At 40.5% G+C, this 26,423-nt stretch overlaps 1 protein-coding gene across 1 annotated transcript in view; it reads left to right on the top strand.

Annotated features, from left to right (window-relative positions):
- TIMP2 (TIMP metallopeptidase inhibitor 2) overlaps nt 1-26,423 on the top strand; it is a 94,795-nt gene that overhangs the window by 32,482 nt on the left and 35,890 nt on the right. The window lies entirely within an intron of this gene.

The following is a 26,423-nucleotide window of genomic DNA, read 5'->3' on the forward strand; positions in this document are numbered from 1 at the left end:
TTTGGGACAGGATGGTAAGCGGAACAGAGACTGAAAGGCACTGAAAACCAAATCTTTCCATTTTAAAAAGTGTTCAAATTTGTTCCTGGCCCTTCTACATTGTGCTTAGTATTCCAACTCTCTCCTAATATTATAGCTGCCCACCTATGCCCTACCATTTTCAGGCTTCTCCAAGGCAAGGGAAGGATACAGTCAGGAGCATTTGCTCCAGCATTTCTATAAGTCACAAGTATTTGACCACCTTTCCTACATAAAATACCATGCCCATAATGCACATGTCATGAGAGATTAAGAAATAAATCCAAGAAATGGAGCTAAACATGCTTTACTGGCCCAGGAATTTGCCTGATTTAAATCCCATTCATTGAAAACCTATGGGTTATATTAAGGTTCAATTGGGAAAAATACGGCTGCATGATGAAGAATTAAAGAATTTTTGTCAAAATCTTGGTAACTCAGTGCCAAACTATGGAAAACAAATTGTTGCAGTAAAAGGAATACATTTCATTTTGAAAATTTTTTAAAGATTCATAAGTTGTGAAGTTTATTATATAAGTTGGCCAATTGAAATATTTATTTTTTTCCCAGTTATTTTGCATATGGGTATAGATGCTAAGTCCTGCCTCTCTCATATACTACTTTATGACCTTGGGCCAGTACTTGGTGCCTCTCGCACAGTGCCTTGGGCAAGTCTGCAAGTGAAAGATGCTTCCATTGCTGATCTGCACTGATGGAGGGAAATCCCTCTAATGAAATCACAGGTCTGGACAAAAACAAATTACACAAAAGAATTCTTAGCTCCCCTGAAGTAACTTCTTGGACCCACAGAGGCCCGAAGTTTGGGAATTACTAGTCACACTAGTTAGAAATGGTAAAAAGCTATATATGCATTTCAAAGCCTGGTTTTGTGGATAATTTGCACTATGCCTTGAACCTCACAGGTAGTTAGGTACATAATAAATGTAGATTAGATAGATTATTAGCTTTCCCAACCTTAACTCCCTCCTTCTGAAGACTTTGAAATGAATAACAGCTCTGCTTCTAGTTAAGTAGGTGACCTTGGGTGGGTCACTTCCCTTCAGTTCCTTGATCTGTGAAGTGAAGAAATTAGACTTAAGTTTCCTGCTAGCTCTAAATTCCTGTAGTTTCCCCACCCTCTATCAGAATTTATTTATTCTAATGAAAGGTTGTTCTGACCATTCCTAAGTTTATCTAATCTTATAGCCAGGCATTGACTCATAGCTGGGACCAGGGGTGGAGAAGAAAACATCACATCTGGTGACTTGGTCCTGCTTAACTTAGCTTGCAAACCGAAGTCTAATTAGTAAAAAGGCCGCCAGGATCTTCTTTTGAGTGGGTTATTTTCATTCCTGTTTTCCAAGGTAGTAGTTGTGGTCTGTATGTTCTAGGTTGGGAATTTCTCTTTCATAGCCACACACTCTGACTAAATGTGGGTTTGTGGAACTGGGGGAGACACCACTCCTACCCCCATCCCCACCCCCAAAACACATCCTGGCATTATTACATCCCCTGAATACAAATTACCACTATTCCTTCATACATTTTACACACAGACACACACACAGAAACAAAGCAGAGGTTGGTGTGTGACCTCTGCCTGAACTCCAGCCGTTACTCAAGGTCCACTGGTATCTCTGATGAAATAAGTCAATCCCAAAGTAAAAGGATTTATCTCTTCCATCTCCTCTAGTTATTCCTGCTGCCAGGTATAATGGGTAACTTTCTGATATAGCGACAAAAAACAATTTCTTTTTAAAGACTGGATTTTTTCTCCCCATTCTATTGCTAGGGAGGATCATAGGGATCGTTTTACTTTCCTCTGGCAGCACCTTCTCCTGATGTGGCCACTTTACTCCCTCCTGTAGCAGTCCGTCAGTCAGTCAGCATTTATTAAGCACCTACTATGTGTCAGGCACTGTGCTAAGCACTGGGGATACAGGCCTTCTTCTGGTTTACCAGAAGTTTATATTTTACTATAGTATGAAGGAATTTTGATGGCACAACCTATATATAGACAAGGTCAGTGTCTCATTATTCACCTTGGCACAATCTTAAAGCATTTAGCCATCACTTTTGGGCTGTTTCAGTACCCTTCCATTTGTTAGTTACTCCTAGCTTTGACCCTTGGGGTCACTGTCCTTTTATTCTTGATGATAGTCCCTTCCCATCTTTGGGCTTAACCTTAACATTCCTTTCAACTCCATTTGTTGTTGTCGATGTTCAGTCTTGTTGTTCCTGACCCCATTTGGGGTTTTCTTGGCAAAGATATCAGAGTGGTTTTCTGTTTCCTTCTCTAGCTCATCTTATAGATGAGGAAACTGAGGCCAAAAGAGATAATGACTTGCCACACAGCAATTAAGTGTCTGAGTCTGGATTTGAACTCAGGAAGATGAGTCTTCCTGACTTAAGGCCAGGCGGTCCATCCACTGTGCCACCTAGCTGCCCTTTCAACTCTGTAAGTTCTTGGAAAAGCAGTCTTTCTTTCTCTCTTCCTTCCTTCTTCTTTTTTTTTTTTTTTTTTGGATCTGGGCTCAGGTTTTACTTCTGTGACTCCAGGTTGAAACTGTTCTCTTCAGAGCTACTTGAGGTACTTTCCTCATAGAAATTCTCTGACCAGACTTTAATCAGTATCTTATTAAGTTTCTCTGAGATGGATCTCCCACCTTGGTAGGCATATCATGGGTTCTTCCCAAGGTGAATACTTTCCTCCTCCTCTTTTCCCTCTGTCTTACCACATTCCTTCTCTACTCCCCCCTTCTGAAATGAGAGAACCTCTTACTGTCCCAGGGATTTTTCATAATTCTCTCTTTTTCTCTCCTTCCCCCATCAGAGATAGCTATTCTTAGAGAACTGCATTCATAAAATGTAATCTCTGAACATTTGCACATCTTCAACTCAGTTACTTAATTCTTTGACTCCAATGTGGACAGAGCTCCAAATCCACAGCTCTTTTCTTTAAGGGAAGGGGTTTTTACCATGGTGTCCTGTAGGATTTGCCTCCTGCTGTGGTGAAGCATTTACCACAAGAGGTGGATCTAAGGGAAGTTCTGGGTGGGACCTGTTAAGTTAGGTGTTGGTCCAGGGGCCGGTGGGGCCTTGTGGGGGAGGAGTTCAGATTGCTAGCTAAGTCAGAAATAGTTCACTTACTAGATTGTACTGTGGTAGGAAAAACCAGGAAGTGTGGTGAAGTTGTTATGTGGTCATATAGTTACATCAGCACTTTCTGGTTCCCACATTTCATAAGTGGGAGTCATTTTGGACACAACCCTATCTAACTCAGTAGGCAAAAATCCCCTGATCTTGTGCAAATGAATTACCATAGAATAATAAAATCTAGGGGCTTATAAACTTGATGTAATAAGAAAATTAGATTTTAAACAAAGGACACTCCTTTGTGTGTGTATATGTTTGTATGTGTATGTGAGAAAGAGAGAGAGAGTATGTGAAAGAGACAGAGACAGACCAAGAGAGACACAGAGAACCTTTAGCATAAGAAAAAAAAAAAAGGAAGTGAGATGATTACAGGTCTTCTTTCCAAAAGTGACCGCAACCTGCCACTCCTTGAAAATGAGTATAGCCTTTACCTACAGTTTTTATTTAAATCAAATTCACCAGAGCAGCCCCATCCACATTCCTAGAGCTAATGCCCCCCTCTGTCAGACTAGTAATAAAAGACAGTCACTGTATGTTCTGTAGAGGAGAAGTTAGCTAACCTGTGAAGAAGGTAGACTGGTATGGTATGCATGCATGAGGTAATATTAACATCACTGCAGATAGAAGGTGTTATGTAAAAAGGAAGAAGTTAACTTGGATTTTCCAAGGCGAGGTTTCTTCCTGGAGTCACTGGAGTCATCAGCCATTGACGTGATAGGCATGTATTTATTATTGTAAGCACCTGCACTGTAGGAATGTAAGATTTGAAAACAGAGGACCTTGATTCCTGATTGTGCCACTTACTAGCTGTGTGACTTTGGGTAAGTCACTTGACCTCCCTGGATTTCAATTTCCTTATCTTACTGTAGTTACCTCCTCATATCACACTTACTTGTTGGATCCCACAGAGCACTACTTCTCCAGTTTCAAGGTACTGGAGTACCTTATGGTCCACACTTCTCAAATTATATGAGCTTCTACTGGTGTATTATTAACCCTTGAGAGTCAGCTAGCTGACCTTATTGTTGCAAAAAAAGGCATTTGCTAAAATGGCATCGAATTGGCAGTAGTCAAAAGACATCGATTATTCCCATAAATCTGGGGCACCTTCTCCTATAAATACAAATGGTGTCAGTGGGCAGCATTGGGTGCACATATAGAAAAGAAACAGACTTAGCAGAGGCAGCTCACATTTCTAGCACTACAGGGCCCTGATTGCCTTCCTCTTTTTATGGTGTCCTCATGCTACTCTGAGTGCATTGCCTCTGCTAGGCTCCATGGGACTGTTCCTCCTCACAACTGTATTCCCTGGGCCTTGTGTCTCCTACCAGGAGTCAATTGCTCTACTTCGAGACACCCTTGTCAGTGGGGGTAGAGAGGAGAGAATTCCCTTCCCCTTTCACCTCCCCTCCAGCTCTGATAGCATAAAGGAAAAGGTAAAGTGGGATTCCCTCATAGCAGCTGGGTTCTTCCTCCATAGCTGACTCTCTCAACTTCCAGAAACAACACAACTGTACTGACAGAGCTCCCCTTGTATTGATGAATTCCAGGACTGCAACCTTGCTTTTTAAAGGCCACCAAGACCATGGCTGATATTTCTGTTCCTATAATTTCATCAGCTTTGAGGAATTTTTTTACACCTTTTAAAGGAGCAAAACAAAAATACAAATATTTTATACTCCCTTTAAAAGCTACGAATGGGCCATTCTCAGTTGGATGTTTTATAATGTGTGAACAGATCATTTGGGGTATGAACCACTCAAGATTTCCTGCCCTTCACAAGCTATGCATGCAGCCACTCATTCATTGTCTCTGTTAACTTGGGGACCAATGGATTCCCTGATCAATCCTCTCCTACTCTTATATACATTAAAATGAGGGGGTTGGACCAGATGATCCTTAAGGTCTATTCTGGATCCAAATCTGTAATCCTGTGACCTTCCAATAGTTTTTCATTGCTATCTCTTATTCCACCAAGCACCAGTGGATCCTTTCTTGTTGGCTGGGATTGGAGGTGTTTGGCTTAGTGGGAAAACTATTTATTTCCTCCTCTGGCTAGATGGTGTAGTGGATAGAGTACTGGGATTGGAGTCAGGAAGACCTGAATTCAAATCTAGCCTCAGGTACTTATTACTGTGTGACCCTGGGCAAGTCATTTAACCTCGATCTACCTCACTGTCCTCGACTGTAAAATGGGGGTGATAATTGCATCTGCCTCACAGGGTTTTTGTGAGGATCAAATAAACTCTTCCCTTCCACAAAGTGCTTGTCATATATTAGGTACTTAATAAATGCCCATTTCCTTTCTTCCTCTCCCTTTTTTGTGGCTTCTCTTTCCCAACTGCTCCCTTAGGCCAGGGTACTCTCTGGTCACTGACTTAGGCTATGCCCTGTGAGGGAGGTGTTTCCTTGAATCTGATCTGGGAAATGGGACCATAGGGAAAATATATATTATGCTGGAGATCCGCATACTTTATGGCTCTAACTGCCTCCAAGAGGATGATTCTACCTCCTTATTTACCAACCCTCTTTTCCTGTGACGTGAACATTGGCTCATTCTTTGCCCTGGGGGAATCCACAAACAGTCTGGATTAATTTTTGAACTGTTTGTAGGGAGTTGAATAATATCCTTTCAGTAAAATTCATCATTTCATCCAACTCCCAGACAGATATTCTGGCAAATTGGAAAGAAAATCTTGCTCTTGCTCTCAGCTGCCTTTGAACCAATGAAATAAATACATGCAGACTAATAATGCTTTGGGTTAACACCAATCTTTGAAAGATTAGATGAACAATAATGAAAAAATATAAACTTTAAAGAAACAGATTAGCTTTGGAAAAAATAAACATTCCTCCTGGGAGGGAGAGGGGTAGAGGAAGAAGGAGAATAAGCATTTATATAGTGCTTACTGCATGCCAGCCACTGTGCTAAGCACTTTACAAATAGCTCGCTTGATCCTCACAACCCTGGGAGGTGCTATTATTATCCCTATTTTACAGTGGAGGAAACTGAGGAAGACAGGTGAAGGGACTTGCCCAGGGTCACACAGCCAGTAAGGAAGGCTGAATTTGAACTCAAGCCTTCATGACTCCAGGCTCAACAACTCTATCCATGGTACAACCTTCTGTTTTCTCCCATTCTTTAGCCTACTGTCTCTGGTTGAAAAGCATTGAGGGACATGTAGGGAAGGCAGTAGCCTCCCCTGCTTCTATCCTTATCTTAGAAACAATTTCTTTCTCTTTGAAGCCAGCAGCCCCACTCTACCATCCCTCCAGCATCCAGAAAGGCACTTAGGATCATGGATTTCGAACAGGAAGGAACTCAGCGGTTATCCAGTCCAACTCCTTCATTTTACAGATGAGGAAATGGAAGCTAAGTGATTTGCCCACTTAGGGACTGGCACTCTTTATATTGATCGTGCCATGTTGCCTCCCTTCCACTCTCTTATTCTCAGTTTGTTGTAAATACAAATGTAAAATTAGATGATTGCTCTAAATGATCTCTAGGATCCTTTATAGCTCTAAGAGTTTTGATCCTATGCTTTGCAACTGTAAGTGACATATAAATGCCAGTTATGGCCTCTAAATACAGTGCTCTCTGAATCTGTTTTAACAATAGTTTTTCTGCATAGGGAGTGTAGTCTCTGCCTTTTAGAGATGGAGTTCACATGGGCTCGGGACTTTCCCAACCCTAACTCAGACTAGCAGTTTGGATCTTCAGAACAAGGCTAGCTACAGCTCTCCTTGGAGTTCTAGGGCTGAGTTTGAGGCTCTGAGGATGTCTCTCATAAGCCCCTACCTGATATGTTCTGCCTTTATCATTTACCCAGGTAACATCTCTCCATTATCAAGTAACCAACCGGCTCCTTGATATCTCCTACATCAATTAGATTTTACTGGGTAGAAATATTTACTGATAAAAACCTATTTTATGTTATTATATTATACTATTATAGCCAGAGTAATAGGAATATTTACTGATAAAGTGTGGACAAAAGTACAGTCCTCCAAAAGCAAGAGTCTGCTCCCCTCTATGGCACCATTCGCTGCAGTTTGTGGGGAGAGTGGATTCAAACTTAAAACGGTTACTGTCAGTAAGCCTCCCCACTCCTACCCAACCCCCAGCCAACCAAGTTCCATTCCGGGATTAGCATAGCCAATCCCTTGCTTATGGGACTTTCGATCACTTCATTATTAGACCAAGTCAAGCTGGTTGCTTTTCGCCAGGCACAGCTGGAGTGGCTAATAGCAAACTCTCTCATAGATTCAAGTTATTGGTGGGGCTTGAGAATTTTTGAAGCTCATGAGGTTGTAAACTGGTTTGTGCATTTTCAACACTTACTCACTTTGGATTAGGGAAGAATAAACACAAAAGGGATAGAAGAAATATAGGTTTCATTTGTCCCTGGCCACGTGGTGGCCTGATTCGGCAACTGCAGTAGTGGTTCCCAGCCAGAGGCCTGCAGCATTTTTTCCTCCTCACTTGGGAGTCCAAGACTGGGAGAGGACAGACGGTGGCTTTTGTATGCGCAATCAGTTTCAACTTAGGGTCCAGTTAAAAGACTTTTTGTTCCCAAGCTATAGGCCAACAGGAAACAGGAAGCCTGCGCTCCGAACAAGCTCTCCCTAAGCTTTCACTTGCATTGATACTCGGTAGAGCATATTCTGCGTGCTGCAGGCCTTCATTAACTAGTCACCCTAGTATAGACGTAGTGGGATGAAATATGTTTCTCTGAACACACCAATCAAATGGTAAACCTGGTGCACTTGGTATATTGCTACTCTTTCTCCACCTTTAGGGTGAACTTTTTTAAAATTTCTGCTTATCTCACAGGCTGGGAAGCACAAATCCTATCGCCCTCTGGGTTATTAATAACAACAAATCATAATCAACACATCTAGTGCTTCAAAGTTAATGAAGCATTTTCTATAATTCTCCCCGCGGCAAACCCCAAAGGGGAGATATCTGCCACAGGCGTTATTATTTCCATTTTATAGATGATTCAGAAGAAAGAAATGAAGGCTAAGATCAAAAGATGATATGAAAGCCTTCTTATAGTTCTATGTCATGAACCCTTATTTCCAAAAAAAAAAAAAAAAGGATAGGTTTGTGCTGGACACGCTGAGCACCCAATAATATCACAAAAAATAATATTGACCACATTTTAAATGATGGAAGAGACATTCATTGACATGGGAGTTATCCCTGATTTCAGCTATCTGTGCAATCAGACCATAGACTTGTCAGAACTAAGATGTGAATTTATAACAAAAATGGAGAAAGATTAATAACGAGAAAAGGACATGGCATAGAATTAAGAGAATTTAACATAAAGTCAGTTAAACAAGTTATTGAAAATAAGAAATGGGAAATGGACAATAGGAATGACATTGGCATTAATTATGATAATTTTGTTCAGAAATTTATCCAAAATAAATTAATTAGCAAAACAAAGAAAGCAAAATAGCCCAGAAACCACTTTAGCAAACATTTTGACTTGTTTGCCAAATGGAGAGAGATGGCTACCAAGGGCAATGCCACGTTAGAATATTAACTCACTTATAAAATTTTGCAAAGGTTGATAGACAATTATGAGTAGTATTATCTTATAATGCAGAGAGAAACAGTGGAGGACAAAATCAGTTTAACAAAAGCTTAGCAAGGTATCTAAATAAGCCAAATCATCTCAAGGGTGTTCAGAGATGAAAATGGAAAGATTACAAATAGAAGGAAAATGGAAAAGATTTGCAAAAACTATTTCAACAAACTGATTTTTTCACCTTGTGGTACCATCACCCTTGGAACCTAATGTCACAGTCCTTGAGGTAGGGATAGAACTATGGAGAACAAGGGAGGAAACAATAGCAGGAATAAATCAAATATGTGTGTGTGTGTGTATATATATATGTGTGTGTGTGTGTGTGTGTGTGTGTGTGTGTGTGTGTGTGTACTTACACACACACATATATTTGATTTAATCCTGCTACTTTTTCCTACTCCAAGGTTACACAATTGTGATAGCATTGAGGGGCCTCTCAAGTAAGGAAAGATATCAGAGGCGTGGAAAAATTTTTGAACTTTATTAACATCTCCTCCCACTGAAAAAGTGAATGAAAGAACATCAGTAATTACTGACTTATATGCCTGCTCTCCTATCCGTACAAAATCTTTGAGGGCTATCTATTCATGAATTGAAGCCATTCTCTATGAAAACATTATTAAGGAATAAGCAGGTCTTCCTTCAAAAGTGATTTTAACAGTGGCCCACATATTTACCGTCTCACAATTGACTCAAAGATGTAATGAGTAGAAAGTTCTGTTGTGCTTATTGTTGTTGCTGACAGGCTCTTTTTATGTCTCCATTTTTTATACATCAAGATAATTCAAAATTACTTGGAAGGATGTAACAGAAATAATCCTGTTCAGTGATTCCCCCAGTAATATTATCAGGCAAAGAAAGAAGTAAGGAGATGTCATGGTCACTAAAAGTATTTGCCACTGTTCTGGTGGAGGTCCAGTGCAGAGTCCAAGTGGATGGGAATGGTGATGTCCTGCAGATGTTTCTTTTTGCAGATGGCATTGTGTTTTCAACATCAAGCCCTAAGATATTCCAGAGCCCCTTGGAGATCTGTAATCAGGCAAAGGAGTATGGCCTGTCCATCCATAAGGGAAAAAATGTTGTTTGCTTAGATTTCAAAATGCATCTGAATGGACACTTGTAGTAGCAATTAGATTTGAAGATCTTTCCCACCCATTAATAGGCCATGTGACCTGCTTATGTCACAGGAAGCCTAAGTCACATGTGGTGGGAGGAGCTTGCTGACAGGAAAAGGAAGTTATGTCACAGGAAATGCTGAGTTATGGCTGCTAATGGCCACCGTCACGTTAGAGCTGAACAGCCCGACTTAGCTGGACTGTGAGTTTGTTTTTGGGAAGACCCCAGCAGGGGGTCGGAGAGGTTTTGGGATGGCGAGGCTCCACATTGTGATATCACGTATTGAATGCTTTACTGCTCTGATAGACTGGATAAATGGCTTGTGGGACATGGTTCCCTGGTGTCTGAATGAATGGCTTACTTCTACCTTCTGTGTGGAGAGGCTCGTACACTTTGCGATACAGAAGCTCGTGGGCATTTTGATAATGATCACCTGCATTGCTATTAGTGCCTTACTGGTACAACACTAACTGGTGTTTGTCCCGTAGCATGTATATCTGGGACAAGGCGAGGGTCTGGGCCCAGAGTCGGAAAGTACTTTTACTTCCCTTCAAATGACCGTAGCTTCCCATAAAAGTGACCCCCTCTATCTTTTTAAATAAAAACACTTTACGGGTGTTGCTATGTGGTAGTGAGACCTAAAACACTGCCGCCCACCAAAGAACTAAAAATTAATATCATACGGAGAGCAAAGGAGACACACATGATGGGCGTGGACAGACTGCAATATAAACTCAATGAGGAGCCCAGAGACGCAGAGTAAAGAAGTCACCAAGGAGTTTTATGGGATCAAGAGAAGAGGTGCTGGTCACTACTGCAGGAGATTACAGGTGGGTTGTCAGAGTATTCCTCCAGACCCTTGAGATGACACGGGAAAGTGAGGAAGGTCTCCAAAATGTTGGATGAACTCCCTGTGATAAATTTTCAGGAATATATCACTGAAAGTCACACAGGATGGGCAAGCATAGAAGGGGTTGCTACCTTATCATTCGAGGGAACTCCCAAATCAGTGAGACCATGGATCCACTTGAATCTGTGTGAGGAGACAGAGGCTAAATAAGAGAAGTTAAATGATTTCTCTCATTGTCACACAGCTAGGCTCAATGGAGGGATTTGAACCCAGGTTTTTCTGACTCCACGTTCCTTCGCTGGCTCTCTTATGTGTTGTTGAATCATTTTTCAGCTGGTCCAGCTCTGTGTGACCCCCATCTGGGATTTTCTTGGCAAAGGTATTAGAGTGGTTTGCCATTTCCTTCTCCAGCTCATTTTACAGATGAGGAAACTGAGGCCAAAAGAAATCAGTGACTTGCCCAAGGTCACATGGCTAGTAAGTGTCTGAGGCCATATTTGAATTCAGGAAGATGAGTCTTCCTGATTTCAAGGCCTGGCACTAGATCCACTGAGCCACCTAGCTGCCCGTAATGCATACAGAGCTCCTTAACTCTTCCCTCAAAAAAAAAACCGTTTCAGCCCACTAAGCTTAAGAAGTATTCTTCGCATCTTCATTCGTCTTTTCAACTCTGACACTTCCCTTAGTGAACGCACATTGTAACTGTCTCAGTCCAGTTGTCTTTCTCCCTCTTGTTTACTTATTCCCTCCTCCCCTCCCTTCTACTCTGTCCTTCTCCACCCTCCTTCCTCCCCCCTCTGGGGTTCTGGGTTTTGCAGAGTCAAACTTGGCTACACCACTGGGGTCTTGGCGGAGAAAGTGCAGAGCAGCACTTCCCTCCACAAAGCTGCAATGTTCAGAACAAATCCTCCCAGGACTGGGATGCATTTTTAAAAAATGAGTCAGTAGCACGTGAGTGGAAAAGGTTAGAGCCCACTGCTTCAGGAACCACGACCAAGGTCTCTGGCAGTGTAACAGCTGCCTGTCCCACAGGGAGGAGGGCATTAAGCTAGCTGGAGAGTCTCACTGAAAGCAGAACTGGAGAGGAAGGGTATTGGAATCACCAGTGTCCCTGGGACTCCGAGTAGCCAAGAAGCTAAAGATCCTTATTATTATATCATATCATTATAGTTTGGGGGTGCCCAGGGATCAGGGAAATGTCACTCTCTGTAGGGAAAAAAAACAGAAGTGGCAATGGTTCTCCATGGTAACCAGGAAACCTAGTGAGCAAACAGCTTCCATGTACGTGGTGAAAATCCAAGATGGGTTAACTTCCATGAAACTGATTGGGAAAATCTCAATTTTAGGCCACTGATTGGAGTATCCCTCTTTCATATTCTCCCAGAAAAGTTCCCATTACCCTTTGGAAGGCCCTTGACATTGAATCTGTGGAGGCAGAGAGAGAATAAGAAAGCTGAAAGTATAGCTAGTCTAATTTATTCATTTTTACAAAGGAAGAAACTGAGTGAGGAAGCCACTTCACTCAGGGGTACCCAATTCTTCTGTGACAGACATGGGACTAGAGCCCTGACTAGGTCTCCTGGTTCCCATGCACTCTCTAAGTACCTCCCTGCCTTTCATTCTCAGCTTTGAGCAATCATTATCTCTGGCATTTATAAATATTGGCATTCGTGCAGGCGGACTGACTCTTCTTAGCTCACTAAGCAGACAAACCCACTGACTTCACCTCCTTCAGTTTCACTCTTTGCCCAAGCCTTTGTTCTCTTCCAGAATAATGTACTACTCCTCCCTAGTAGCCTCACCATGTGAAATATGGAAGGGACCTAGTGGCACGGTTTCTCTTTTACAGATACCAGTAAGAAGGGAAGAGCTTCTTCCTAATAAACTACAGAGCTGTTTTTAATTGCTACATTACAGCCCTGCCCCCACAGACCCTTTTTCTTTCCCTTAAAGGGGAATGAATTTGGAGAGTCCATAGGTCTGCTCCACCCACTGGCAAAAGCCGGATCAGGCTATGGAGAACAATAAAGGGCAGAACTAAGTGCTCAGAAAAAATCCCCATCCCTCGCCTCACCCCCAAATTCCACAAGTGCTAAGTTGGGGAAGAACTAGGCAGGAGAGGAGAGAGTAGTGAGACACACCCACAGAGACAGCACAAAAGGAGTAGAGATTTTCCTTTCTCCCTTCCTTTCTCTATCCCTCTCTAGTCTCTCACCCATTTCCTTGTACCCTTAGATGAAGCATCTAGAAATGAACTCTGAGGAGTCACTGGCATCCTAAACCCAGTTCTCGTCTTCAGTCACTATAGTCACCACTATTGTATACCCTAGGGAATGTTTGGCAATCTCTTAGAAGCAGCAAGGGCGGCCACATCACCTAAGGGTGAGTAATGAGGTCAGTATGTTCTATTTGAAGGAGTTAACACACTCCTTAAGTCAGGATTTAAGCTGTTCTTTATTATGCTCTAAAAAGCCTAAATTAAATGAATTATTTACATTCGAGCAGTTGGCAGTTCAGCACGAATCCCTGAATTTCAGCTGTGTCTTGGACTGCTGGAGAGACTTGGATCTTTATGGCTTTTATCGGGTCAGACTACAAACTGACTTTCTGGACATCTGGCCTATTTTTTCAAGGTTCTAAATGACTTGGAAGTTGGGAGGCTGGGTATGTAGGGATAGAGAAGAAAGGGGGGCAAAGCCTTGCTGGCTGCAAGTGTTATTAAATCCTTGAGATGTTGCTGACATTGTTTCTTTCCCATTCTGTGCTTCTTGTGCCAGCCAAGCAAGGCCTAAAGTCTATCCAACTGCCTAGATTTAATTTTAACCTAATGTGCTCTCTGTGCCCACCAAGGACAGGACAAGAGGGAATGTACTTTAATTACACTGAGGCATTGGGGTTAGACATGGGAAGAATTCTGATGTAAGTGCTGTAAGAACCTGAGAATGTGATGTCTCCTGGAAGTTTTTAAGGAAAAGTAGAATACAATATAGACTCTTTGGATCTCAGAGCCAACGGGGGACCTTGAGAAATCATCTAATAAAGTACTCTGCCTTCAGTGAAGTGAAAGTTTGGTGACACTTTCTGAAATGTTGTTGGCTTTTTTAAAAAAAAATGATGACTTTTATTTTTATATCATTTCCACCCTTCCTTTATAGCAAAGCAAAACAGCCAAGCAAAATCAGCAAGAAATGTCACATTGACATCTAACAGCATATGCAGCATTCCACACCCATAGCCCTTTTCCTCTCATAATGTGTCACACAGCATTTTTTTGTTCTCCTGATGTTTTCATTCATTCATAAGCATTTGAATTCTGTTTTATCTCTATTTTTCCTTTACATTATTGTGGTCATTCTGTATGTCATTTTCCCTTGCTCATTTCACTCTGATGCATCATTTCATAGGAGTTTTCCTGTGCTTGTCTGAAATTCCCATATTCTCATTTCTTATGGCACACATAAGTGCCCACTCAGATTCAGAGAAGAAAGGCTGTTCCAGCTCTGATTTCTTCTTAACTTATACATGTATGTGTGTGCATGCGCACGCATGTGCACACACACATGTGTATGTATATGTTCCCTGGGTAATAGGGATTTGAGACCTGACTGGTATCCTAAGATTTGTAGTTTAGAAAGACAAGTAATTCCTGAGAGTGATTTGGATTATCGCTATCTCAGGACTTGAGTCACGTTCTGGAGCTTTTAAAGAAATGCACCAGATCTTTATCAAGACTTCATGGAATGAATGAGGACTAAATGAACTAAGCAGCAGCAGTGGGGGAGAGGGCATCTTCAATCCAGTTGGAACTTAAGGTGCCCGGCTAGAAAGAATCACAGAGGCAAGAGGCAAAAGGAGAAACTGAAAAAAGAGCTGAACTATGACCAAGAAAGGCAAGATAGAGGTTGGCCTTGAGGCCTCATCTCAGATCATAAGACCCAGAGAGAAGCTACTGGCTAAATACATGTCTTCAAGGACTAAGAAAAGTTCCAAATGGTCTATTCCCCACCCCTCACCCACAACTTCCCTCTCTGAGCCTATCCAGTAACAGTTACTATGATATACTCTTCTTACTTCTTCTGTCTAATCATTTCCCTTATCCTGATTTTGCCTCAAATATGGAAAAGACAGTAAGGGGCTGGCTGTAAATATACAAAATTTAAATTAACTCTCTGTGAATGTTAAGGATTTTCCTGGGGGTGGAGATTTGAACTATTGTTAACTATTAATTACTTTTAATAGTAATTGCTATTAATAACGTTTCAACTTTTCACCAGTGCACCTGCCCCTGGGATAAAAGTGAGCTCGTTGTATCTGGAGGAGAAAGGAAAAAATTAGTGACCTAAGGAAAGATCACACTGTAAGCCAGATATAGGAGATAGGTTATAGGCAGGCTTGAAAAGGATTCATCTCCAACACCTTCCAGATCGAAGAAAGGAGAAGAAAGGACTGAGTACCTTCACCAGCAATAAGCCTTATCTGCCTAAAATATAAAACTATTGTTAGCCTTAATGGAACACCTCCTTGGTTCATTTTGGCTAGCAAAGTCCTTAGCTAATGCTGAGGAATTGAGGTCTCAATATGATGCACTGGTATAAAAGCCTTGGGAAGAAGTGCTTCCATAGCTTTCACTGAGGTGAGGGAGTTGACTCACATTTTCTCTCACATTTTCTCTGGTGCTATGAACAAGATGCCCAGCACATAGTAGAAACAATGAATGGCAAATACAAATCTTCCTGGCCACTTTCACTTTTCCTTCCAGAACAAAGACCGGAAATTGTAAGATGAGGTGGAGTTGAAGTCAGTGACCCCAACTGGAAATTAATTCCTTGATTTTATCCCAAGGATATCCTAGCACTAGGTTCCTTTGTAGCTAGCATTTGGACAGTCACCAAATCTGATTGGAATCTTAAACCCAGCTCTGCAATTTCTGAAGGGGATACCATGAGCTCACAAGACTTGCAAGTGATTCTGGTCCATCAGAGTTCTCTTTCCCTGTGAATTTTTTTTTTTTGGCAGGTAGGAAACAGGAGGGAGGATTGGATATGTGATTCATTGATATAGATAATTCCTGGTTTTTTCCACTAATACAGATGGCAATTTGTCTGCGATATGTAGTCTTAGAGTTTACCGGGACATAGAGTGATCAAGGGACTTGCCCATAATCACACAGGTAGTATGTGTCTGCTTTCCCCAACTCTCAGCATCTGGTCTCTGATGCGTATTCATAACAGCCTTGAGTATCTTTTGACCTTGCCTTTCTTGGCCTCTCTCCCATGATGTTCACAGTCTTGCCTAAGCTAGCAGCTCAACCTCCTGAGGATTATTACATTGCCTTTCACACTTACCTTGGAGATAACAGAATCTTAGAGTTGGCAGGGCCTTCAAGGGCAATCCTGTCGAGTAAAGAAAGCATGCTATGTCCTGGCCCTGGTAAGTATAGTTTGAGTGTAGGGACATTTACTTCAGTTAGGATTGATTTGGAAGAACTGTCTAGCCAGAGTTCTACAACAAGGGAAGGTCTTCAGGCTAAACTATATTTCTGTCCTGGTCCTTAGAGGGGAGAAGCCTTTCAGAGAGCAATTGGGCATTTGTGGCCTGTGCGGGGAGGATGTGTTTTTTCAGGTAGGGTTAGTGTGGCTTGAAAGAGAACCAGTGATTTCTGGGATCTCCTTCCATTGACTTAGCATCATTGGAATCTGTTTGGCTGCTTAACTACAGCTTATTGCAGTGGAAAGATCACTGGAAATATCCTGTTTGTAATTTAACGTCCCTCACAGTTTCGCTCCAACCTGGCTTTCCAGGTTGATTAAACATCACTCCCTGCTCCTCATTGTAGTTAAACTAGCTGACTTCATGTTCCCCATATCCTGCTTCTGTGCCACTGTATAGGCTGTCCACCATGCTTGGAACATTCTTCAACTTTTGGAACCCCTAACTTCTTTCAGTGGTGAGCCCAAGGTCAACCTTTTTCAACAGTCCTTTCCTGATTTTCTCAAAGTTGTTAATGCCCCCAATTCTTGTATATTTGAGGGGATTTACATCCTGCATTTAGGGCATCTAGGTGCTGCAGTGGATATTATGCTAGGCCTGAAGTCAGGAAGACCTGAGTTCAGATCCAGCCTCGGACTTACTAGCTGTGTGTCCCTGGGCAAGTCACTTAACCCTGTTTGCCTCATTTTCCTCATCTGTAAAATGAGCTGGAGAAGGAAATGGCAAACCACTCCAATGTCTTTGCCAACAAAGCCTCAAACAGGGTCACAAGGAGTTGTATATGTCTGAAATTACTAAACAAATATCCTGCATTTACTCATCTGTGAGCATGTTTTATCCCTTCAGAATGTTAGCTCCTTGAGGGCAGGGACTCAATTTTGTATTTGTTATCTCTTGTGGTCTAGGACAATGCCTAAAACTTAGTAGGCACTTAATGCTTAATGACTGATAAACTGCACCTGGGGAAGGCAGCTACTAGGTTGGCAAAAGATCCTGGCCAGTCATTCCTGGCCTGGAGTGCTGAAGAAACTACAGATATCTAACCTGGAGAAGGGGAGACGTAAGGGAGACATTATGCCTCTGTTCAAGAATTTGAAGAACTTTTATGTGGAAAAAACTTATTCTGCTTTGCCCAGAGGTCAAAACCAGGAGCAATTGTTGGAAGCTGTCAACAGACAAATTTTGGCATATTTCCTAGAACCAGTAAAAAGGTTCCTAACTATTAAAACTGCCCAAAAGAGGAATGGTCTGCCTCTGCAAGACAGTGGGCTGCCCTTCATTAGGGGTCTTCAGGCTGAGGCTAAATAGATCATATATCTGGTATGCTAAATGTAGTAGGAATTCCTTTTAGATATGGGTTGTCTTAGTACAGTGCCTAGCACATAGTGGGTTAACAAATCCTTGTTGTTGTTGGGTTGGCTTAAACATTCACGGAGATCTCTTCCTACTCTTAAGATTCTGGGGTTCTGTGGATAGTCTTCCCTGGACTTTTGAGTCTCCACCTTCCTAGTTCTTTTTTTTATTTCAAATCCTCTTGGCTTTGTAGAAATTGTTTTTACAGGCTTCTTGAGGAGGGAAATGACATCATGTGGTCTCTCTTCAGCTGTGCCAACCCAGAGTGGTGGAGGGGAATGGGTTTCGGTAACTTGTGCTTTTAATTCAGTTGACGTTTGGCATTCCAATAGCAAACATCTGGCAGTGAATTTGCCAACTAGTGTATCACTCTTGATCTCAAAGCCAGATATTGTGTTAATGGCAAAAATAAAATCCGAACCAACTGAGGGAGAGGCCATGTTTTTCTGGCTTGGTGCAGCTGTAACAATAGATGGGTTAAGAATACCTTTCTTCCCTCTTGCCTCTGGTTTCTAAAATCATATAGAGTAAGATTCTTAAATTTGAGTGTATGCATGTGTGTGTGTGTGTGTGTCATGGACCCCTTTAGCAGATTGATGACGTTTGGACCCTTTCTCAAAATATTTTTAAATGTATAAAATAAATACACAGAATCACAAAGGAAAACAGTTTCATTGAAATAACAGTCACAAAAATATTTAAAAAAAAAACAAGTTCACAGACCACAGGTTAAGAACTCTGGATGTAAAGACGCCTCCCCTACTTTACCTGCTTTTAACTCTGCTCAGAGTAGCTCAACTCAGAAGACAGAGTCACACTCAGTCTGGCACTCTGTCTATACAGTACAGAAGTTCTTGTGAATTGATTTTTCCCTGAGGGCTTGTAGCTGTTTTATAAAACCCCAGTCCCACTCCTCTGCCAGACACATAGAGGGAGCTATGCATTGTCCTTTCTGTCCTCTCTGTTCTTGTCAGCCTGTTATTCTGGGTTTATAAATGCTTGTTGATTGATGTTGATTGATGGGGTTTCACCTTGTGAGTGCCTGTGCATGTGCCAAGATTTTCTTGCCTCTGATTCTTTCCTGCCTACGTCCGTCTCTCTTTTTTTCTGTTTTTTATATCTCTAGGAATCATAGAAATACAAAATTTTAGTACTGAAAGGGACCTTAGAGATGACTTAGTCCAACTCCTTCAGTTTGTAGAACAAGAAATTGAGGCCAAGATAGGGGAAGATGCTTAGTATAAGGTTATGAAATTTGCCTTCCTCATTGCTTTCTGAAAACAGCCTCAAAAATCAGTCTGTAAATTCAACTTCATATTAATAATATGTTTCATAGTCAGTTTTTCAAGTGGATATCTCTTTCACACATATACCCACACTCTTTGGTTCTCCTTTTCTTTGTTCCTGTTTCCTCACCACCTCTTAATTCACTACTACCTCTTCTAGTAATTCACTACCACCTATCTAACATGCAATGCACACAAATCTCTATATTTCTCTTTTCATATCTCCTCAGCTAATGCCTTCACAAATGAGAGAGGCACCATGTTATGCAAGGCACTTTGAGTTTGGGGGGCCTACCCCTGTGGGCTACAGAGGCAGCTAGGCATCATACTGGATAGAATGCTGAATCTGGAGTAAGAAAGACCTGAGTTCAAATCCAGCCTCAGACACTCACTAACTGTGTGACCCTGGGCAAGTCACTTAACTTCTGTTTGTCTTAATCTACTGGAGAAGGAAATGGCAAACCATTCAAGTATCTTTGCAAAAAAAAAAAAAACAACAGAAAACTGATACCAGGTCATGGGGAGTCGGACATGCCTGAAAAACTGAACAGCAACTCCTATGGGCTGCTCTGCAGACCTGTGTTTACATAGAAAGTGCTTGGACTACCTATTCTAATAGTGGGCAGCTGAATTCCATGCAATTTGATTTAACAAACATTTACAAAGCACCTACTATGTACACACATTGTGCACAGTGATGAGGATTCAAAGACACAAACAAGTCTGTTCTCATGAGGAGTTTTTAATTCTACTGGAGGATACAACATATACACAGATAAAAAATAATTTCAAGGGGAGAAAGTGCTAATAATTGTAGTAATCAGAAAAAGCCTAATGTAGGAGCTGGCACCCGGGTCATGCAGGGGTAATGGGTAAGGGTGATGACTAGGCCAGGGTAGTCCTTTCCCTTCTTTTAACTCTTCAATTCTCACTCATGAACCAAAAGCTCTGTTTTAGCTCAGATTTCCTATCTCCAAAGCTGCCCATATGATATCCTGGATAAAAACAGGTAATTAATTCGGAGGCACAGTGGGTATCCCTTTAAAATTAAAAATACTACCAGAGCTAGCACTAGCCAGATACCACATCCGCAAATGGTCAGTTCAACCAGCTTGGGCCCAGCACTAATCCTTTCTGAACCCTGGCTAGTGCATACCAACGGTATCCAAGATCCCCTTATTGGGTGAAAATTTGGATAATATTTTTTCCTATTCTTTCCTGTTCATGAATTTTCCTCCTTTGACCCTATTTTTGCAGATTGGAGCAAAAAACTTCTAACTCTGAAAGACAAAACCAGAATATTATCAGAAAGTATCAAGGCATTTGAACTATAGGTCTACCAGCAAAGCCCAGGCAATGCCCCAAAGCTGCCCAAGACCCCTGTGAGATTCCTGTTAGGCCAAGGCCAGCCAGTCAATGAGGGAGTGCCTGAATCCCCTCAGCTCTAACTATATTTCAGACCTGACTTATCACAGGACCCGTTAGTGGATTGACTAATTTCAGTTTGTTTCTTTGTGTCTCCAACATCATTATAAGGAAGAATGTGTAGAACTATAACCTCCATTCATTCAGGACGTTGCCTTGCCGTTGTCTATTAATAAACTAGCGTGATAACTTCAAAAATGTAATACAGCCTAGAGGTAAAAGGGAATCATATACTTTCCCTATCCTTATGCTTGTGGACTCTGGCTCAGTGCTCCTTCATAGAGTTGCTTTTGTGTAATAAAACTTAAGCTGTATGAAACCCTCAGGGAATGAGTGAGTTCTCCTAATAACTAGAGGTTTACCCCTGTAAGCACCAAAACTTTTTCATCTTTTTAACCAATGTGGAAGAAAATCTTCCAAAATGCATCATGTCCTGCTCCGCCTTGCTATATGGTACCTTTCCTTTTCTTCTTAAACAGAATATACTGAACAAAATTTAAACTTTTCTTGGTGACTCAGGAATCTTACTGTGAACATCTTTTTGTACTTAGCTGGCATATGGTTATGCCTCCATGGTCTACTGAAGTGTAAGGAGTCATTTGTGCCTCCCCTGAATGGTCCTTTCCCACTGTGCTTTTTGAGTTCTTAAGTCTGTGGTTTACAGTTTTCCCTTTCTTTTCCCTTGTTGTTGGCTGTCACTTCTTCCTATCATTATCAACACAGCTGCCATAGCAGCCCTTCTTCCTTTCCACCCCTTTTAAATTTTACTACTTCTAATATGCTATGGGCTTGGAAACCTTAGAACCAAGCTTATTTGAATTGTGTGTAAAGCAGGAATAAACAGGCACTGAGTGAAGGCTTGTCAGGCTCTCCCTTGAACAAAGTGAATGAGCTTTCTTAGTATATAGATGTCTTGTCATCTCTTTTGGCTGCCCAGAGGCTTTTCCGCTTCCTTCCTCATTCATGCTGAATCTGCTGGTATTGTCAGAAAGGTGAGTTCCTGATAGGTGAAGTGTTACTCCACAACCAGCATTATGGTTGTAATTATATAATTATGTATTATGTTTATTATCTGATAAGCAATGATACAGGAACCAATGACCATGCTATATGAATAACACATTGTGAAGACTGATCAGACAATTTAGTATTGAAATGAAATAAAATGTCAAGAGTCTAACATGTTACTCAGTTACCATGCAGCACACAAATTTATTAGCCATAGATGGTAAAGGAAATAGAACGGCCCACAGGTAAACTTTGCTTTTGTAGATAGCCAATCCTGCTGGGTTTTGGTGGCTCTGGAACATTATTTGGTGACTCCAGAACAGTCCTACTGACAGGCCACCAGCTAAAACGCTCCCACTCTAGCTTTTAAGGCATAAACCTTTTGGTTTGGCGGGGGGGGGGGGGGGGGGGGGGGGGGGGGGGGGGCGGGGAGGGAGCGGGGGGGGGGGGGAGCGGCACACCCAGACTAGGGCAGGGACTGAAGAGTCACAGATTACTAGAGCTTGAAATAACCTCAAAATTAGTCCTACTCCTCAGAGGAGAAAATCAGAGTCCCAGAATAAGGAAGAGACTTGCCTAAGTCATATAGCTTGTTAAAGGTAGAACTGGCACTCAGACTCAGATCTGATGAGTCTTAGTCTCCCCAGGGTTCAATCAGGCACCATGAGGAAGGCTCTCTTAGAGCAGATGAGCTGATCCCCAGAAACTTGAGGAGTTCCAGAAATTAAAATTAAGCCACAATTTCTTCCCTTTTTACTTGTGTTGCTGCTAATCCTCAACCTCCTGAACTAATGATGATTAAATTGTCTCTGTTCTTAGACTGAGTGATTTGAGCCTTAAATCCTGCTCCAGAGCTGCTCGAGGATTGGTGTGGCGTCATACAAAGACTGCTGGACTTGGAATCAGGAAGGGCTTGGGTTTCGTTGTCAGCTACCAGGTTTCAGATGGCAGGACATGTGAATTCAAATTTAATGAGGATGATTCTTTTGCTTGTTACTCATGGAATCCTCAAGCTGGAAAGCACCTTAGTGCAATCAATCTTATCTCTTTATAATTATGCTTTGTACTAGGGGCTTTTAAAAATTACATCACCCATGTTGGTTAGCTTTCCCACAATGTCTTTTTCTCTATTTTTTTTCCTTTGTTTTAAAGGGTGGCTCTCTGATAAAGGGAAAGAATAACATTGTGAAATGTAGGCAATGTAAAAGACATCAATAAAATTTTATTTGAAAGGAAAAGTTAAATCAACAAAGAATAGGACATTTGGGGAAGATTTTGCCACTTTTCATTCTAGAAGTTTACTCAAGGAAGCTGGGCACATAGGAGTTCTTTCTGCTTACTCTCACCTTTCCTGTAAGATTTCTCTGTGGAGGTTTTTTCCTGGGGTTTCTTCTGTATCCTTTCTGATCTGAGAACTAAGAATCCTGGAAGAATGTAAGTTCCTTGAGGGAAGGGACTGTTTTTCCTTGTATCTTTGTTTTCCCTAGTACAGAGGTGTCAGACACTCTGCTGGCAAGGGACATTGTGGGTCACAACACTCCCAAGTACCACCCAAACCAGATTAAAATGTAATGGAGAAATATTTATCAAAACAAATAAAATACAATAGAACATAGAGAATGTTAACATGTGATTTTCTAAGTCAGTATGTAGCTCACAGGGATCCTCAAATATGGTTTAGTGGCCCTATTTGAGTTTGACACAACTTCCGTGGTATACAGTTGCTTAATAAACACTTGTTGAATGTTTACTGAATGAATACAAGTTCCTGTTCAAATATGGCAAATCTTTTTATATCCTCTTTTCTAAGCCCTCCATCCTTGAGGCTCAACCTCAGAAATATCATAATTGCAGAGAAAAAGAATCAGACAGGAAACCCTTTGGAATTCCTTGGTGTTACTTCTATTCCTTGCTATTCATTCCATCCCTCTCTCCAAGGACCTGTAATGCATGAGATCATAGAGCTGGTGCTGTAACTGACATCTAAAGAATTTGTGGGTCAAAGAACAAATGATAGAAGCAGTAGATAAATTCATCAAAGAAAACAGCAACAGTAATAAAATACACCAAAACCCTTGAGATGCAGCCAAGGCGGTGCTAAGGTGAAAATGCTTAATTCAAAATACTTTCATCAACAAAAGAACAGATCAAGGAATTGAGAATGCAACTCAAAATAATAGAAAAAATTCCAAATAAACAAACAAAATAGAAATTCTGAAGGTCAAAGAAGAGATTATAAAATTGAAAGCAAAAAATGAATTAATAAAACTAAGAACTGGTTAAAAAATATATAAACTTGTCTAATTTGAGAGACAAACCAAATGGTCAGCATGAAAAATGAAAAAAAAAAGAATTCACAATAAATGAAATCAAAGAAATTATTAGAAACTATTTTGTCCAATTATATACCAATAAGAATGATGATTTGGATGAATATTAACAGAAATAAAATCAACAGAAAAAATTAATTTCTTAGGATTAGAAAAGGAAATTAAACAAATGAATTGCTGAAGGAGTGAAAAACCCACTACCACATGAATTTATAAATGAATTCTATCAAACATTCAAGGAACAACGAATTCCAATATATATAAACTGTTTGCAAAAATAAAAAGAGCTCCTACCAAATTCCTTCCATGAGACAAATATGATTTTCATACCTAAAACAAAGAGACCTAAGTCAAAGAAAGAAAGCGATAGACCAATGTCTTTAATGAGTATCAATGCTAAAATATTATATAAAATATTAACAAAGAAGTTACAACAGAATATTTAAATACTACAACAGAATATTTAAATACTATGTACTGTGATCAGCTTAGATTTATACCCTGGTTGGTTTAATGTTGGGAAAACTATAGACACAATAGATCATGTGAAAAAAAATAATGAAAATCACATAATCATATTAATACATGTGGAAAAAATATTTTGACAAAATACAATCCTTACTTCTCTTAAAAATACTCAAAAGCATAGGAATAACTCGACATTTCATTAATGTAATAAATAATATCTGTCTAAGGCTAAGAGTTAGCATTTCTCTGCCAGAAATGCTAGAAGCCTTTTTAATAAGACTATGGTTAAAGCAATTATCTCTTCCATCATTTCATATAGTTCTAGATATGTTAGCTGTAACAGGAAAACAAAATAAAAAGAAATTGAAATAATACTCATAGGCGAAGGGAAAAAGAAAATTATTTTTTTATATAATGTGATAATATAATATTCTATTTCTTAAAGACCCTTGGAAATGTAAAAAATAAATTGAAATAATTGATATCTTCAGCAAGATGTAAAATAAACCCATATCATTAGCTTTTCAGTATGTTACCAACAAAACCAAGCAGGAAGAGATAAAAAGAAAAATTCCATTCAAAATAACTACAGAATGCATAAAATATTTGGGAATGCATTTAGCATGATATGCATAGGAACAACATTAATATAGCTACAAAATATACTTTACAGACATATAGATTTGAATAATTGGAGAGGTCACTCATGTTTAGGCATAACTAACAGAATAAAAATGACAATGCTACCTAAATTAACTCATTCAGTGTTATACCAGTCAAATTACCAATAGTTTACTTTATAGTGCTGGAGCAGCTAGGTGGCGCAGATAAAGTGCTGGGCCTAGAGTCAGGAAGACTCATCTTCCTGAGTTCAAATCTGGCCTCAGACACTTACTAGCTGTGTGACCCTGGGCAAGTCATTTCACCCTGTTTGCCACAGTTTTTTCATCTGTAAAATGAACTGGAAAAGGAAATGGCAAAAACCTCCAGTATCTTTGCCAAGAAAAGCCCAAATGGGGTCATGAAGAGTCACATATGACTGAAACAAATGAGTAACAAATGGCTTATGGACATAGAAAAATTAATGATAAAATTCTTCTGGAAGAACAGAAAGCCAAGGATCTACAGGGAAATATTGGGGGGAAAATTTGTGAAAGTAGGGCCTTTTCAAACTTCTACAAAGGTAGTACTGGTATTGGTTAAAACTTGGTACTGGTTAACTACTTGGTACTGGTTAAAACAATATACAGAAAAGAAATGAACACTGTGACATGGTGTTCTGCAAACCCAAAGACTCCAACTACTGGGCTATGGATTTTCTATTCAACAAAAATTTCTGGAAAACCAGAAAAGAGTAGCAGAAATTAGGTATAGATTAGCATCTCCCATCATATACCACACATAGTAAGTTCAAAACAGATACAGGTCCTAGATATAAAATCTCACATCATAAACAAATTAGAGGAGCAAAGATGGAAGGGCGTAGGTACCTTTCACAACATAAAAGAAGATTTCATGGCCAAATGAAGGGCAAAGAGGAACATAGAAGATAAAATGGACAATTTTATTACTAAAAATCAGTATACTTCCATACAATCATTGCAGTTAGAAGGGAAAGTTACCTATGAGGGAAATATTTATGGAAGAATTTTTTTAATGTAGCAAAGAATTAGTCAGTTGTTAAATCTTGGTGATTGGTGATTCTACTTCCATATCTCATATATGTCTCCTTTCTACTCACATAGCCACCAGCCTGGTTCAGAATCACAGATCTTGCCTGTTCCCTGGGAACAGCTTTCTAATTGGACTCCTAGATTCTAATCTGTCTCTCTTCAATCTATCCTCTATACCAGTGGTGTCAAACTCAAATAGAAATAGGGTCACCAAATCAGACACAAAGATCTCTGCTGGCTGCGTATTGACTTAGAAAACCGCATGTTAACATTATCTATGTTCTATTGCATTTTTATTTATTTTGTTAAACATTTCTCGATCACCTTTTAACCTGGTTCTAGCAGCAGCAAGAGTGTTGCAGGCCTCAGTGCAGCAGGCTGGCTTTGTTACATCCTAGTCGACACCTGTACCTTATCCAGCTGCCACCATAGTTTTCCCAAAGCGCACGTCTGATCTTGTCTCACTCCCTTCCTCAAGAGACTTCAATGTTTTGCTGTTATTTCTAGGATAAATACAAATGTCTACTAGCGAAACATAGATGCTGTTTGATATCAAGAGACATTAATGCTCTATTTTGTCTCTGATGGTGGGAAAAGAGAGGAAAACTAAATCCACTGCTCCTTACTATTCCCTCCATCAGCTATTTGAA

Source organism: Trichosurus vulpecula, chromosome 4 (genome assembly GCF_011100635.1).
Source record: "Trichosurus vulpecula isolate mTriVul1 chromosome 4, mTriVul1.pri, whole genome shotgun sequence".
Taxonomy (NCBI): domain Eukaryota; kingdom Metazoa; phylum Chordata; class Mammalia; order Diprotodontia; family Phalangeridae; genus Trichosurus; species Trichosurus vulpecula.